Source organism: Pipistrellus hanaki (genome assembly GCF_964339955.1).
Source record: "Pipistrellus hanaki genome assembly, chromosome: 1".
In the NCBI taxonomy this organism is placed as follows: Eukaryota; Metazoa; Chordata; class Mammalia; order Chiroptera; family Vespertilionidae; genus Pipistrellus; species Pipistrellus hanaki.
This window is the reverse complement of record NC_140503.1, coordinates 50793605-50809968: the sequence shown is the minus strand read 5'-3', so window position 1 is coordinate 50809968 and position 16364 is coordinate 50793605. Positions and strand designations below refer to the sequence as shown.

Below are 16364 nucleotides of genomic sequence, written 5' to 3'. Positions count from 1 at the left end.
TTAAATGACCCTAGAAACCACAGGAATCTTATTTCCTTATTATCTTAAGTCATTGTCAAGCACAAGCTAGTATGGATTGTCAATACATAGATTCACAGAGAATCTCCAACCATTTGAGCATATAGACTTTTTTCTGGAGGCACTGTATTTCAAGGATTCAATTATTATATTACAATCTTCTCCTAACAAGTGCACTGTCCTGTGCCCCATAGCTAGCAGTGTCTGTGGTTTTCTCTGGCTGAAAGGAAGTGCACAGCTAAATGGATAGGCATTCCCCAGCAATCATACAGGACCTTATACAACAGAGAATCCAAATCCTAGTTTCAGTAACTTTCCCATCTTTATCTTTGCTCCAATTTCTCTCTTTAGGTATATCCAATTAAAAACATTTACTTTCGCTTCTCATTATGATAGAATATGTTTGTTATAGAAAATGTAAGAAACTTAGACAAATAAAATATCCTTAATACCAGCACCCAGAGAGAAGCACTGTGAGCATTGGGTTGTGTGTTGTTTCCATTCCCTTCCCATTTGCACACCTACTCAATACTTTTTTGTATTTTATAATATTTTTCCCTTTTTATTTTTTATTTTAATTCTCACCAGAGGATACGTTTAATGAGTTTAGAGAGAGAAGAAGGGAGAGAATGTGAGAAACACTGATGTGAGAGAGAGACATATGCTCCAATGCTCCAATCAACGGAACCACCTGCTTTTTTCTCTTAACATACTGCGAACAACTGTTCATGTTATTTAATATTCTTCTAAAACATTCCTTTCAATGTCCACATTTATTCAAATTATATGGATCAAAGTTCATTGTATTAAACCTCTGTGGTTGAGTTTTTGGGTTTTCTCCAGCTTTTCACAATTACAAAGGACGCTGTACACCACAGTGAACATCCTTAAGGTTAAATGCTTGTGCATGCTCATTATTATTTCCTCCTGACAGGTGTCTACTGATGAAATTTCTAGGTATGGGGGTATGCACATTACAACTGCCCTGCCTCCTCTTGTGGGTGTTGCCCAAATATCCCTAGAAAAGTTGTGTATCAATTTGAAGTCTATTGGTACGAGTGTTCTTAAATCCCAAACCCTTACCAACATTGGGCCTTCTATGCACCTATTTGTTTTTTGTTTTGTTGAATTTTGTGTTTCTGTATTGTCAGTCCAAATCTTTCTTAGAAGGAAGCAGAAGATATGTAAGTTTGAAGTAGTGACCAGCTAGATGTACTGACACAATTTCCAAGGGAAGATGTATAATCATGCCAAATGTGCTGCCTACTGTCTGCACAGGTTTCAAAAGTTATTATTAACATCCCGAGAGGCTGAGAAAGCTGATGCCCTTTTAACCGTCAGCTGAGGCAACTGCTCCATATTCTATGACAAACCAAGGCGAGTGCCCATGGAGTCACCTATCTTGGCTAATTAATTCAACATCAGTTTCTCAGAGAATCCTACACTGACCCCCTACCTCTACCAGAGGTCCTCAAACTTTTTAAAGTGGGGGCCAGATCACGGTCCCTCAGAGAGCTGGAGGGCCGGACTATATGAACTACTAATTCCTACTGTAACACCTCGGCTGCGCTCACTGCCCAAAAAACCTGGCAGGCCGGATCAGACTCCTCTGCGGGCCGCATGTGGCCCGCGGGCCGTAGTTTGAAGACCCCTGCAACTGTGAAGTGTCCCCTATAACATGGCCTTATTCCTCCCGATTTTCCATGCCAGCACTTATTAAAGTTTGTAATTATAATTTATGAGATGATTGGATTAATGTTCATTTCCTTTTCTGGATTGTAAAGCTTCATAACTGCCATGGTTCCTTAGAAATATTCGATTCTCTATTTTCGAACAGTGGTGTCCAAATTGTTTTATTTCATCCTCTGTTAATAAAGTCTTTCTAGCTTGCATACTCAGCACCTATACCTTTATTTACTTAGGAGAGGCCCAATGCACGAAATTCGTAGAAGAGTAGGGTGCTGGCACCAGCTTCCCTCTGGTACTTGGGACCTGGGACCTGGGATTGTCTGAAAGGTCATCCAGAAGGACATCCAGTCTAATTAGCATATTATGCTTTTATTATTATAGATAGCATGCACCTGTGTGACTGTCCTATTATGTACATTATAAAACAAATATACAAATGTTTAAAAGGCTAAGATAAAAAAAATATTTTCCTCTGGAAATAAATGGCTTGTCTTGCAACTTCTTCAACCCCATGAGGTAATTAGTATAAAGCTTAAAATTTCATTTGCATTAACTAAGTTTTTAAAGAACAAGCTTAAAACAAACAAAAGAAAACAACAAAGCAAAACTCACAAGTGTAATTAGTGCAATACAGCAAATGCTTTTTTTCTATCCTCCTTGAAGTCGCTTTCATGTGCTAATGTGGCATTTAAAAAAAAAAAGTCCTCTTTTTTTAGCCTACTTAGATCTTTAAGGACCTCACACATCTAAAGATTCTTTACATTCACCAGAAACTTCCAGAGTGGTTTGAGAGTTGACATGCACCTTGATTAATGGACAGTATTGATTTAATTTCCTACAAAAAGGTTTTCCCTTCTGTAAGGAAATTGTTGTTTATAAGTCATGTCAAGCATTTTATAATTCCTACAGGTTCTTAAAAGTAGGAATAGAAAAAGTTTACTGAAGTTTTTCCTTGATTCATAAAAATACCATTTGAGAGTTCTATTCAACAATCAAGGGCTGATCAATAACTATGAGCACCTTCCCGATACCACAAAAACACTGCTTTTATTTGTTATGATTTTAATGAGGTTTTATCAGATCTTGTAGAAAGGAAAACAGAGGATAAAACAGTGGAATCAATTTAATAAACTTCAAAATGTAAATACAAAGTGCTGTGGAGAATTCTGAGCTGTTTTAGGAGAGATTTTCATAAAGCTAAATCATTCAATGTGAAACTATCAGTTAAATAAATCATATAGATGTGAACATCATTGAATTGCAAAGCTTCTTCAGATGTCTCAATCTGAAGTGTCATTTGGAACCAAGTTAAAAAATCTTCTTTGGAAGACAGATGTGAAACTAATTTTGTTCTCATGTACTTTTCATATTTTGTATCTGAAGAAAAACTTGATGTATAAAGAGATAAACAACTGGTGATTCCTATTCTCACCAGGATTTTGATAGTGCCTGATTTTTATTTTTTAGTTTCTGTTGTTTTGCTTTCCCTAAAGGAAAGATGTTTCGCGTGGACATTTAATGTGAGAGAACTGGCCGGAAGGGCTGTTTGCTGAGGAGGAGGCAGAAGAGGATGCTTTGCCCAGGGCACCCCTGACAAACTATTCCAACATCTGGCCCCAGATTTAAAGTAACACAAACGTCAGACTAGAAACACATCACAATCGGCACTTCACTTTATGGACTAGTAAAAAACATAGCCGCTTGGAATAATGGAACTGCCTTATCCTGCTTGTTTTCCCCATCTCCACGGGGGCCTTACTTTATTTGGGGTTCTTTTCAGGCAGGCATGTGAAGAGAGGCTAGGCAAGTACGGTAAATCTTCCCCCAGAGCCAGAGGTCAAAGGGTTATCTGAGCTATGTGGTTTTAGGGTTTTCTTTACTCTTCTTTCTTCTTCTTCTTCTTCTTTTTTTTCCTCTTTAAGCCAAGAAAACAAAACGTCTGCATCTGAATCACAGCAAGCTAATTTAGGTACTAAAAAAGTTTCTCTTCTACACATGAAATGCTTTCTCAAGAAAACCACTGAATATCAACTTTTCAGGCATTCTACAAAGAGAAACCAGATGCAACGGAGCCCCCTCCCATCACCATTGTCTGCTGGAAAACTTGCCACACAGCTGCGAAAGCAGTAAAACAACTTCAAACCTACAAATGTGATGGCCATGTAGGCAAAAGCATCGATTTCGGTTCTTGGAAAAAAACAACTCTTGCTTTATCTTAAAAAAAAAAAAAAAGATAAAAAGGGAGTAGCTTTGTATCATTTTTGTTCACGAATTACACCTAATTTAATAACAAGCCAGATGTGTTTTTCAGAGAGCTTTCCATGTTTTAGAGCTTTTCAAAGGTGATGACTATTCAATGCTAAGAATATAAAAGTCCAGGAAAAACCATCAACATTCTTTTCCCAATTATTTTTTGGGGGTTTGATATGGAAAGTTGAACCTTATTGCATTTTTAAAGGTATTGAAAAAATGTTTAAGGAAATTATAGTCTCTCATTGCTGCCTTCCCTCTCTATCTCCAAATTATCTTTTAGAAGTGGAAAATGAAATTATTAGGTATAACACCCCATAGGATGCCATTAATACAGTTCTGACACAGTACAATATATAGCTTAAGAGGCATTTATTCTTTCAGGGGACACGGTCACTCATTTTCATGCTTTTTGCAATCCTCTGAATTTAAGAGGCAGAGATTCAAATTAAGTAGTACTGCTATTGCAGTCAACTGGATTACAAAAAAAAAAAAAATGTTTAAAAAGCCTTTCAAACATTGAAGAGTGTAAAATATCTCCTGTCTTTGTTACAAGATTCGGTTTGGAATCTACCAACTTTATTTCTCCCATAATAGGGCAGCAGTGATTTGCCTGATTCTCTTTGCTCCTTTCTTTTTTAAAATTTCTCTATCTTTTGTAGCAAGTAAAAGAAACTGACAAAATCTTGTAACAAAGCGCAGGAGATATTTGCTACAAAAGATAGAGAAATTGCACCAAATTAAGAGAAACTGCACCAATTGCACCAAATTAAGAATATAAATAGGAGCTGTCTATATGGGAAGAAATTTAGTTTCCTGAGGCCTATAAAGATAACAACTTAAAAAAAAAAAAAAGATTGTGCTGAAAGTTACAACTCGAAAAGTGATAACGTTCAAAGTTTCACATAGAGAAATTTCAATGAGATGTGTTGGATGAGCCCACTTTCCTGAAAATGACCCAATTTCCTTGGTTTTACAATTACACCGACAGTGGTTTCTTATGTTCAAGTCTTTGTGAGTTCCATTTCCTACAAGGCAGCAAAGCCAGGAAGATGCCAGGGGATGGCATCCGAGTGTGGTTTTAACTCTCAGCTTCTCTGCCTTCCTTCAGTGAGTCACCACGTCTCAGATCTTACGAAATCTAAGCTCATGTATTAAGCTGCTACAGACATCCCGAACCAGATACCAACCTTTCCAACCCAGCACGATCAAGGCTGAACTCAATACCCTCCACTTCTCCCAACCTGGTCTTATTTCTGAAGGCCCATTCCAACTGAAGTTGGAGGGTCATTCCAACTTCTTCCTCCACCTAATCATATTTACGAACAGCTAACAGTTACTGAGCTGTTCTTAGGTCCCAATGCATTGTGCTGCAGGTTCCATAAGCGCTAGCACATTTAATCCTCAATATCCTAGACACTGACAAAGACAGAGATTCATGGAGGTGGGTAGAGAGCTAAAGATGCAAACTCTGGTCATTTGGTCTCAAAACACGCAGTCTCCTATTTCAATTTTTAAGTGTATGTCCGCTAAATTTATAACACTTCTTTTGGGTGTCCAGTTCTATTTAAAAGATGCACAGATTTGTGTAGTCACCACCATGAATAGGATACAGAACCATCCCATCAAGAAGCTGTTGCTTTAAAGCCTGCCCCCACCTAAGCCATGGCAATCACTGATCTGGCTTCCATCCCATAGTTCCAACTTTTTGAGAATGCCATATAAATGAAACCATACAGAACGTAACCTTTTGAGATTGGCCTCTTTCACTCAGCATAATGCCACTGATATTCATCTGCAGATTATTCAGGAGAGTTCATTGCTTTTTAACGGAGAGAAGTATTCAATTGTATGGCTATACTCCAACCTATTTATCCCATTGTAGGGCACTTGCTGCTTTCTGGTTTGGGGGATTATGAATAGAGCTCTATACACTGTATATCGGTTTTGGTGTGAACCTACGTTTTCATTTTCCTGGAGTAAATACCTAGGGTGAGCTTGCTGGGTCACATGGCACAGGCATGTTTAACTTCGTAAGAAAGAACTAAACTGTTTTCCAGAGTGGCTGTGCATTCCTATAGTAATGCGTAAGAGTTCCAGGAATCCATGCTAGCACTTTTACTGGCATTTTTGGCATTTAAACACTTTTAGTCATTCTGATAGGTATGCAACTGGATGCCTCCTGAGAGCTAACTCAATTTCAATTTTAAAATTTGCATTTCCCTAATGGCTAATGGTGTTGAGCATCTTTTCATAGATCCCTTCGGGATAAACTCTGTATCTGAAGGCCTCTCATCAGGCCCATGTAATCAGTCAAGTCCTATTTATTCTAAGCTTGAAGTAACTTCACATCTGCTTTCACTCCAATAAACTACTTAGTTTACACCTCATCATCTTAGAGTATAACCATCTTATCGATTTCCTATCTTCAGTAGCCCTCTCCCTGGCCTATCCTCAATACATTCTCTAAGCCTATCCTCTATGATATCATTGATAGCTATTCTTCTAAAATAAGCCATGTCACTTTCTCATGTTTTTTTATTTTATTTTATAGGACAAAGACCAAATCATCTATTAGGGTACACATGGGCCCTACTTAACTTGATGGTTTTAGTTCCTACATCTCTTCTCCATTCAACCTATGTTTTAGCCATGGCAAACAAATAAGGCTACCTCTTTAATCTTTTTACATTTTAACTTCCTATGGTTGGAATGATTTTCTCCATTCTCTAAATAGGCAAACTATTTCTTTTTTGCATACTATTCTTCATCATTCAATAAATTAGTCACTTATCCTATGTGCTCCCAAAATACTCTGACTATATCTCTGTTTCATCTATGAATGCTGATAGGTCCTCCATGCCGAGCTTCAGTATTGGAGGTAGGCATGCCATCATATGTTTATATTCCTTGAGTCCAATTCAGGCACTGGTAGAGAGTCTGTGTATTCAATCAATATACACTACTTTTAAACAAACAAACAAACAAACAAATAAATAAATATTGATTGATTGATTTCAGAAAGGAAGAGAGAGTTAGAAACATCAATGATCAGAGGGAATCATTGATTGGCTGCCTCCTGCATGCCCCACACTGGCGACCAAGCCCTCAACTGGCATGTGCCCTGACCAGGAATCCAACCATGACCTCCTGGCTCATAGGTTGATGCTCAACCCTCAACCACTGAGCAACACCAGCTGGGCTAATTTTTAAATTTTAGAAATGGGAAAAACACTTGTTAAAATTCATAATCAAGATGGGATAACCTTTAATATTAAAATTTTATGAAACAATATATGACAACTAAACATAGACATAGATAGCAGTTTAATGTTATTAAACCAAGTAGTTCTACATATCTATATAATAAAAGCCCAGCGACTCTTATGGTGGACCGACCAGAATAACTGGTTGTTATGATGTGCACTGACCACTAGAGGTCAGACACTCAACACAGGAGCTGCCCCGTGGTGGTCAGTGTGCTCCCATGGAGAGCACCACTCAGCCATAAGCTGAGCTCACAGCTGGCAGCCCAGTGGCAGTGGCGAGAGCCTCTCCTGCCTCTGATACAGCACTAAGGAGCTGAGAACCAAGCAGTAAGAAGTGAGCAGGTGGGCAGTAAGGAGCAAGCAGGCGGGCAGTAAGGAGCAAGCAGGCAGGTGGTTAGGAGTGAGGGGTCCGGGATTGTGAGAGGGTGCAGGCCTGGCTGAGGGACCCCCCCCACCACCACGACACACACACACACACACACATGAATTTCATGCATCGGGCTTCTAGTATACATATAAAATTCTGAGAAAAAATTCGTATGTATCAACCCTAAAATTAGAAATGTTGCTTTTTATTGACATTATCTCTTAGGCACAGTCTTCATGAGAAGAAATCACAGAAGTCAAAATTGCATGTTGTGGGGATGGTTTCAATTTTGTGATTAATTTACTGGTAATTAATTTATGCTAATTGAATGGTAACTGCAGCCCATTATCAGTAAGTTGTAAATGGAGTTCATCTTCTGATTTGCAAGGCCAAAGGGCTCCTGTATTATAGGCCCTCTTGTAGAGGCCTAAGAGCACACCCATGAAAGCATAGGAGCCTGTTTATCTGAGCCCTATTGAGTTGCACAAAACACTGTACCCATTGTATTCACACGGAGCTGCAGAGGGCTTTGTAAATAGTATTGTAGCTCTGAGAGCCCATCATAAAGCTTAATGGTAATAGCTGAGTGGGCTCAAAAATATTTTCCTTTTGAGTGACTGCTAAATGCTCCTGGCTTCACACTGTGGATTCAAAGACTGGATTATGTTGAGGGTTTATGGAATCCACAGCCTGGTTTCCTTTATTTCCTTGCTATTTTAAAAACATAAAATTAATTTGGCAGTATGACTGTTTCCTAAAATGAGATGTATCAAATCACAAGTAATAAGGCTTTCTCATGGGGCATAACATATCATTAGATTTGTAACTGGATGCCTCCTGAGAGCTGACTCAAGAAAGGGAAAGATAAATGAAAATATTTGAATTAACATAGTTACAAAATTGGTTAAAGAAAGGCATAAACCAAAAGTCCAAATACCCTCCCTTTATAAAAGAATGTGTTTTGTTTTTTTTCCAGACATCGGATGAATATTGCCTAACCCTGTGTAAGTGATTTTTATGCATGGATTGATTTATTTTGAGAGACAGAGAAGAAGGGGCACAGGAGAGAGAACACTGATTTGTTGTTCTATTTATTTATGCACTCATTGGTTGATTGTTTTTAAGGAAATGTTTTTTTTAAAATATATTTTATTGATTTTTTACAGAGAGGAAGGGAGAGAGATAGAGAGCTAGAAACATTGATGAGAGAGAAACATCGACCAGCTGCCCCTTGCACACCCCCTACCGGGGATGTGCCCGCAACCAAAGTACATGCCCTTGCCAGGAATCGAACCTGGGACCTTTCAGTCCACAGACCAACACTCTACCACTAAGCCAAACCGGTTTCAGCTGTTTTTAAGGAAATGTTTTAATATTTAGAGCTCACCAGGAAGTTTTTTTTTTAAGATTTTTAAATTGATTTTTAGAGAGAGAGAGAGGAAGGGAAAGGAAGAGAAAAAGGTAAGCATCAATGTGAGAGGGAACATTGATCGGCTGCCTCTTGTATGGCCCCTGCTGGAGACTGAGATCACAACACGGGCCTGTGCCCTGAATGTGAATCAAACCAGCAACCTTTTGGTGTTTGGGACAATACCCAACTGAGCCACACTGGCCATTGGTTGATTATTGTATGTGCCCTGACTGGGAATCAAATCCACAACCTTGGCATATGGGGACGATGGCCTAACCAACTGAGCGACCCTGCCAGAGCCTATAAATGTTTTTTTAAAGAGTGAAATTTACTGATTTGGTTAATATTATTTTATACAATGATTATAGTCCCAAAAATTTGAGTATGAGCTGTTTTCTGAAGGAATCTTTATTATCTGTGTACATGGGAACTGATTCATTTCTTCCTGGTGCTTGAGGAAGAAATATACTGATTCGAAGATGATACCAGGGAAGGCCTCTCTCCCCGTAAGTGAAGGCTAAGAAAATATGACTAGAAACAAGATGAGCAATAAAATGTGTAATAAAAAGTAGAACTAAAGAGAGGCTTTGTGGTAACAATAATGAAAAACTATATCTGACCTCATAAGAAAGTCACAATACAGGAACCTAAAAGGTTCAAAGAGCAAGAACTATAGAGTCTACACCTAGAATTGGCAAACTAAAGAATATGGCGCACTGCCCTTGGGTCAGCTTGCCAGCTAAAAATGATATATATTTAATGTATGTATAGTTGGCATATATATTATATTAGTTTCAAGTATACAATATAGTGACTCAATATTTATATACCTTACATTGTAATCACCACATTAAGTCTAGTAGTAGTCATTGGTCACCACGCAAACTTATTGTAAGATTACTGACTATATATCTTTTTACCTTTTCTCCCATCCCCCAACATCTTCCCTCTGGTAACCATCAGCTTGATATGTTTCTATAAATCTGTTTTTGTGTAATATGTATATATATATGTATATAAATATACACACAAGCTGGGGCAAAACTAGGCTTAACAGTTGTGAGTATACAAAACACAGTTTTTGTATTATTATTTATTACTGTATTATTTTCCGTATGAACAAGTTTAAACCTACATTTGCCTATCTATCTATCTATCTATCTGTCTGTCTGTCTGTCCGTCCGTCCGTCCGTCCGTCCGTCCGTCCATCCATCCATCCATAATAAAATAGTACTCAGTTATAAAAAAGAATGAAATTTTGCCACCTGCGACAACAGGGATGGACCTAGAGGGTATTATGCTAATGAAACAGTCAGAGAATGACAAATACTGCATGGTTACATACAGTATTTTCTATATGTGTAATATAGAAAAACAAAACACAACAAAAACAGAAACAGAGATCAAACTGATGGTTCCCTAACAGGGAAACATTTTTTAAATAATAGTATTTTGTGATTTATCAAAATAAAATGAAACTCAAATTCTTGTATCCATAAATAAAGTTTTATTGGAACTTAATCAATACCCATGCACTTATATATGTTCTACGGGTGCTTCTGTGCTACAATGGCAGAGCTGAATACCTGTGGCAGAGACCATGTGGCCTCTATTAGTGTACCTGGGGTGCCATAACGACGACAGACTGGGTGGCTTCATCGGAAATTAATTTCTTACAGATCCTCGAACTGGCAAGTCCAAGACCAGATCTGACAGGTTCAGTTTCTGGTGAGAGCTCTCTGCCTTCCCACTCTGTGGAGAAAGAGCTCTGGTGTCTCTTCCTCCTTTTCCCCTCTAATGCAGTGGTCGGCAAACCATGGCTCTTGATCCACATGCGGCTCTTTGGCCCCTTGAGTGTGGCTCTTCCACAAAATACCACGGCCTGGGCGAGTCTATTTTGAAGAAGTGGCGTTAGAAGTTGTTGAAGTTTAAAAAATTTGGCTCTCAAAAGAAATTTCAATCGTTGTACTGTTGCTATTTGGCTCTGTTGACTAATGAGTTTGCCGACCACTGCCCTAATGAATTAGGGCTCTACTCTGATGACCTCATTTAACGTTTGTCATCTCAAAGGCTCTCTATCTACAGTCACATTAGGGATTAGGGCATGTAACCTTTCATTCAACATATGCATTTAGGGGGCATGCACATTCACTCATAAAACCCACAAAGCCTAAAATATTCAATATCTGAGTATTATTATAGAAAAAATTTGCTTACTCCTGCTCTAGATGAGTGCTTCCCAACCTTAATTTGGCCATGCCCAACCTAAGCATCTCTAAAATCCCAATGCCCCCCGTGACATATATTCTTATTATTAAAAAAGTGAACTCCTATTCACGTGGAGGAAGCCTAAAAGGCCATTTCCTTGGTCTAAACAAGCTTCCAAAGAATATAGCATCCATGAAAGAGAAAAATAAAAGAACAAAAGAAAACAGTTAAAGTACTGAGAAGAAATCACTAAGAAATCGTTAATAATAATAATAATATGAAGTGATATGGAAAAATAACAAAAAGTTTCAAAACATATAGTAAGAACTGAAATGCATAAATATGTTACTATATATATATATATATATATATATATATATATATATATATATACACACACACACACATACTGTATATGAGGCCCATAGAACCATAAGAAATGCAAAAAGTTCACTGTTAATAACTCATTCTCAAATTGCCCCCCTTAAAAATCAAAGTGCCCCCTGTGGGGCATATGCCCCACATTGGGAACCACTATTCCAGGCCTTGATACTCAAAGAGGACATAAGTGCAAAAACATCAGGACTCACTCTGACCTACTGGATTAAAATTTGCATTTTAACAAGATTCCTGGGTAATTCATTTACATATTAAAGCTCAAAAAGCATTGGTTTCCAAATCTAGTGACCATGGTAGATAATGTGGGGGGGAAATTTTTTTTTAAATACATATTTCTATGCTCTACCCCAGCGTTTTTCAACCGCTATTCCGCGGCACACTAGTGTGCCGCGAGATGTTGCCTGGTGTGCCGTAGGTGCAGACAAGACAAGAATTTTATAATTTTTCACTATTTTGTTTACTTAATATTTCATAATAAAGTAATTATAAAATACTTTCTTTGTGTTTATTTGATTCCTATTCAAGAGAATTACTTTATATATAGTCAATATAGGCACAGAGTTAAATTTTTTAACATTTTCTAACGGTGGTGTGCCTCGTGATTTTTTCATGAAACAAGTGTGCCTTTGCCCAAAAAAGGTTGAAAAACACTGCTCTACCCTGAGAGGAGGACAATTTAAAAGAGAACAGAAAAAACAGCTAACCTTGTTGAGGACTTAAGAAGTGTGCAATTAGACATGGACTGTGCTAACCTTTACATTCATAATTTCTTTTAATCTTCCTAACACTGAAAACAGCTATTATTATTATTATTATTATTATTATTATCCCTATCTAAATGATTAGGCAAAAAAACAGGATTTAATCTGTTAACAAGTTGTGCAGCTTGAAGTCAAACCCAGGCAGCAGATATAAAAATTATTTAACTGATATATACACATACATATATCTCTATCTATCTATCTATCTATCTATCAATCAATCAATCAATCAAGAGCCAGGGTCCGTCAAGTCCTAAACAACTAGATGGATGACAAACAGCAGGCTCCATTGAATAGGGGGTGGCTAACTGGAAAACCTGAGTCCCTCAGGCGCTGATGAATCTGTGGCAGCAGCAACTGGTGAGGTGACTGGGCTGGTGGAAGGCAGACCGGTTGGTCCCTCCTCCGGGCCCTCAGACTCCAATCAATCGGTGGCAGAACTGGGGACTGGCTCCCTGGGTAGTCCTGCAGGGTCAATCTCCAGGCCAGGAACCCAATGGACCAGCACAGCTGGCACAATCCTGACAGGGCTGCTGGCTGCCTGGGACTCAACCTCAGGCACTGCAGCCACTTCCCCTCCCTGGACACTCCACAAGGAAGAGAGGATACCGCCAGCAGCGCCAGGGCAATCAGGGTCACTGCTCTCCCTGTGCTTCCTCCAGGTCGCCCGCCCAGCTCCAGATGAAGCGTGGGCACTGCACACGGGAGATGTGAGTAGATAGCACAGGCAATGAATTTCGTAAGATTTTGGACCAATCGTTTCCCTCATTGGCCTGTTGGTTTGTTCCTCTCTAAGTATTTCCTCAACAACCTCACAAAAGGAGCAGATACTAATAGGAATTGTCCATTAAGGCTAATGAAAGCCATTAAAATTAATTTTGTTTGGAGATTTATTGGGAAATCTGGGACCCCATTGAGACTATTGCTGCACGCTGGGGAATCACCCAGAGGAGCCTCTGAAAGGACTGCTGTTGGGAGCTGTGACATAGTGGCAGCCCCCCTCCCCCCGCTCCAGGCTGTGAGAGAAGAGTAAGAGGGCCTGGCACTGGCTCTAGGGGCTCAGCGCTCTCACTGCTCAGCTCATCATCGCAGCTGCACCTCCAACCCCTTCAGGTTGTGAGAGGAGAATAAGAGGGTGTGAACTGTGAAGGCCAAACTGGGAGACGTTTTCACAAGAAGGCGGGTGTGGTTTGTGAACCATTACATGTCCCCCCCTTAAAGTATATCTTCAGGGCGTGCCCAGTGCCAGGGAGCCCGCAGGGAGCGGAGTCCTTAGATGTGAGCATTCTGTGTGTTTCGGGGTCTCCTGAGGATGTATGTCCCCTGGAGGGTGAACCCCAGGGTTCAGGGAGGCCTCAGACCATTGTTTGAACTTACAAGCTCTCACAATGTGTGAAGGCAGGAAAGCTGGCCGTGACATCGTGACATCTGCATCCAGTCCCCAGGTGTTACAGGGGACACGCAAAGCTAAATGGGTGGGACTGCGATGGTGCCTCAGCTGACTGATTTTACATATTTTGGATCTTTATAATCAGTGCTAAATCCCATGCTCACTACTCATTCTTGCTGTGAAATTTAATAGCACAAGTTATTTGGCAAAATAGAAGCTAAAGATACAATATCAGTGTCATAAATGCTAAACTAACAACAATGTCATCTAAATAATCTCTCCCTTTCACTCTATTATATAAAGACTGAACAATTAACAACAGTTCCTGACAGTCATCTTATGAAAAAAATCCTTTTGAAATTAGAAACTCTAACTTCAGAATTTGAAGCCAATTTCTGAAATAGACAAAGAAAAAGAGGAACAAATTATTTCAGTCAATCTATTACCAGGGAATACAAATGTGCTATTAATTTTGCTCAATTTATAGTGTGATAAAAACAAACATTTAAAAATTGTACTTAAAATTTGGCTAAACATTGAAAGGGTCAAAGAAAAAAAACTAAGTGAAAATAATAACTACAAAGATACAAAATCTTGAAGAAAACCCCCAAACTACAATTTAAAACAAACACATAAACATTAAACCACAAACCAAATGCTTTCTTCCAACTTTCCCAAAAGTAAACCACTTCTAACTAAAATCAAACTGTGTATTTTTAAATCATTAAACAAGAATAAACTAGCGATATCAAAATACTTCCATTGTTCTGCCAATATTTATATTATATTAATAAAGACACAAGGATCTTTTTAGCTACTTTAAAAAACCAAACATTTTATATCTCAGGGAACAACGATTTAAGGGTTTGGAGTAAAATGTTCTAAAATAACTTACATTAATAAGTGCAATTAAAATTTTGTTAATCAGAAATTCTGGAAAAAAGTGAATAAGTCAGTCAACTTATTAACTTTTTGTTTAATCTTTCTTCTTTTAAGCAGAGGTCATATCTGTTACACCTTTTTATCTAGTACTACGAATGCCTTACCTACAAAAATAAAAAATGCTGGTTCAACACATTGAAAAAGATAAATTTATTCATCTTTCTTTCAGAAACAAAGAACTATATATATTAACAAGAAAAATGTGTTCCAATAACATACAGTTTTACTGAAAACTTAATTATCAGAAGTGGAAACAAAAGAATGTGTATAAGGGCATCAGAAGGGCTAGGATTAGTATGAAAATGAAATTTTGAGACATCAGTTTGTTATTCAAATTGACACCGAATCAGCAAACAGAAGCATTTAAATTTCATTTCCAAGCCCACTTAGTAAATCTAGTTCCAGTTAGAGCAGCTTTAATGTACAAAAGCTCAGTAAAAGCAAGTATTCACCATGCGAGATACAGATAGGGTTCCCTTAACCTACTGCCCTCTAGACACATCACTCTCTGTTAAACAGGCAGCTACCACCAGATGCTCTCACTGACACTGGTCACAGATGGTCAGCTGTCCAGTTAACAGAACACATTGCCCTCCCAATAGCCAAAAGTAAGAAGGAAAAGAGAGCTAGTTTGCTTAGTGAGTTAAATCTACTCGCGTGCCATAAGAATGGCTAAACCCCAATTGTGACTTTCTAGAAAAGCAATACTAGGCCCTAGGGCTCTCATGATTAAAAAGGCATCCAAAAGCAGTCTAGTGAACAGCTGTCCGATGCTTGAATCCACACAACTGCATCCCTACTAGTCAGCCAGGCCAGCCATAGCTTTGGCAACTCCTGGGGTGCGGAACCTCACCTCCAACAAGAAAGCCCTGGGCCGAAACCGGTTTGGCTCAGTGGATAGAGTGTCGGCCTGCAGACTGAAGGGTCCCAGGTTCGATTCCGGTCAAGGGCATGTACCTTTGTTGTGGGCACATCCCCAGTAGGGAGTGTGCAGGAGGCAGCTGATCGATGTTTCTCTCTCATAGATGTTTCTAACTCTCTATTCCTCTCTCTCTTCCTCTCTATAAAAAATCAATAAAATATAAAAAGAAAAAAAGGAAAAAAAATAAAGAAAGCCCTGGGATCAAGTCTTCTGTTATCCTGCACTGCAATGAGTCCAACCACTCAGTCTAATTCCACAGTCAGGAAATATGGAGTTTTTTTATTTTATTTTTTGTTAATCCTCACCCAAGGTTATTTTTCCCATTGATTTTTATAGAAAGTGAAGGGTGGGGGTAGGGGCTGGGGTGGAAACATCACTATGAAAGAGACACATTGATTGGTTACCTCCCACACATGCCCCCCAACTGGGACCAAGGATCAAACCTGCAATTCAGTTACTAAGAACTTGGCCAGAATCAGGCCGATGCTCTAACCACCAGCCAGGAAATATGGAGCTATTTTAATACACAGGATATACTGGCTGTAACAAAATAATTTCCTACTTTATGCATTATAAAGAGATTTCAAATTGAATCACCCCAAATGGTATACACAAAGGATATTGCAACATAAACAGTATATGTGATTTCATTTTACAACACAGGAGAAAATAAAGATTTACAGTATTGAAAGCTTTATTTAGAAACTAGTGGCCCGATGCACAAAATTCGTGCAAGGG

General features: G+C 38.7%; 1 protein-coding gene across 2 annotated transcripts in view; it reads right to left on the bottom strand.

The window, feature by feature from the left end:
• The window catches only part of PRTG (protogenin), a 122273-nt gene that overhangs the window by 34599 nt on the left and 71310 nt on the right, over window positions 1-16364 (bottom strand). The window lies entirely within an intron of this gene.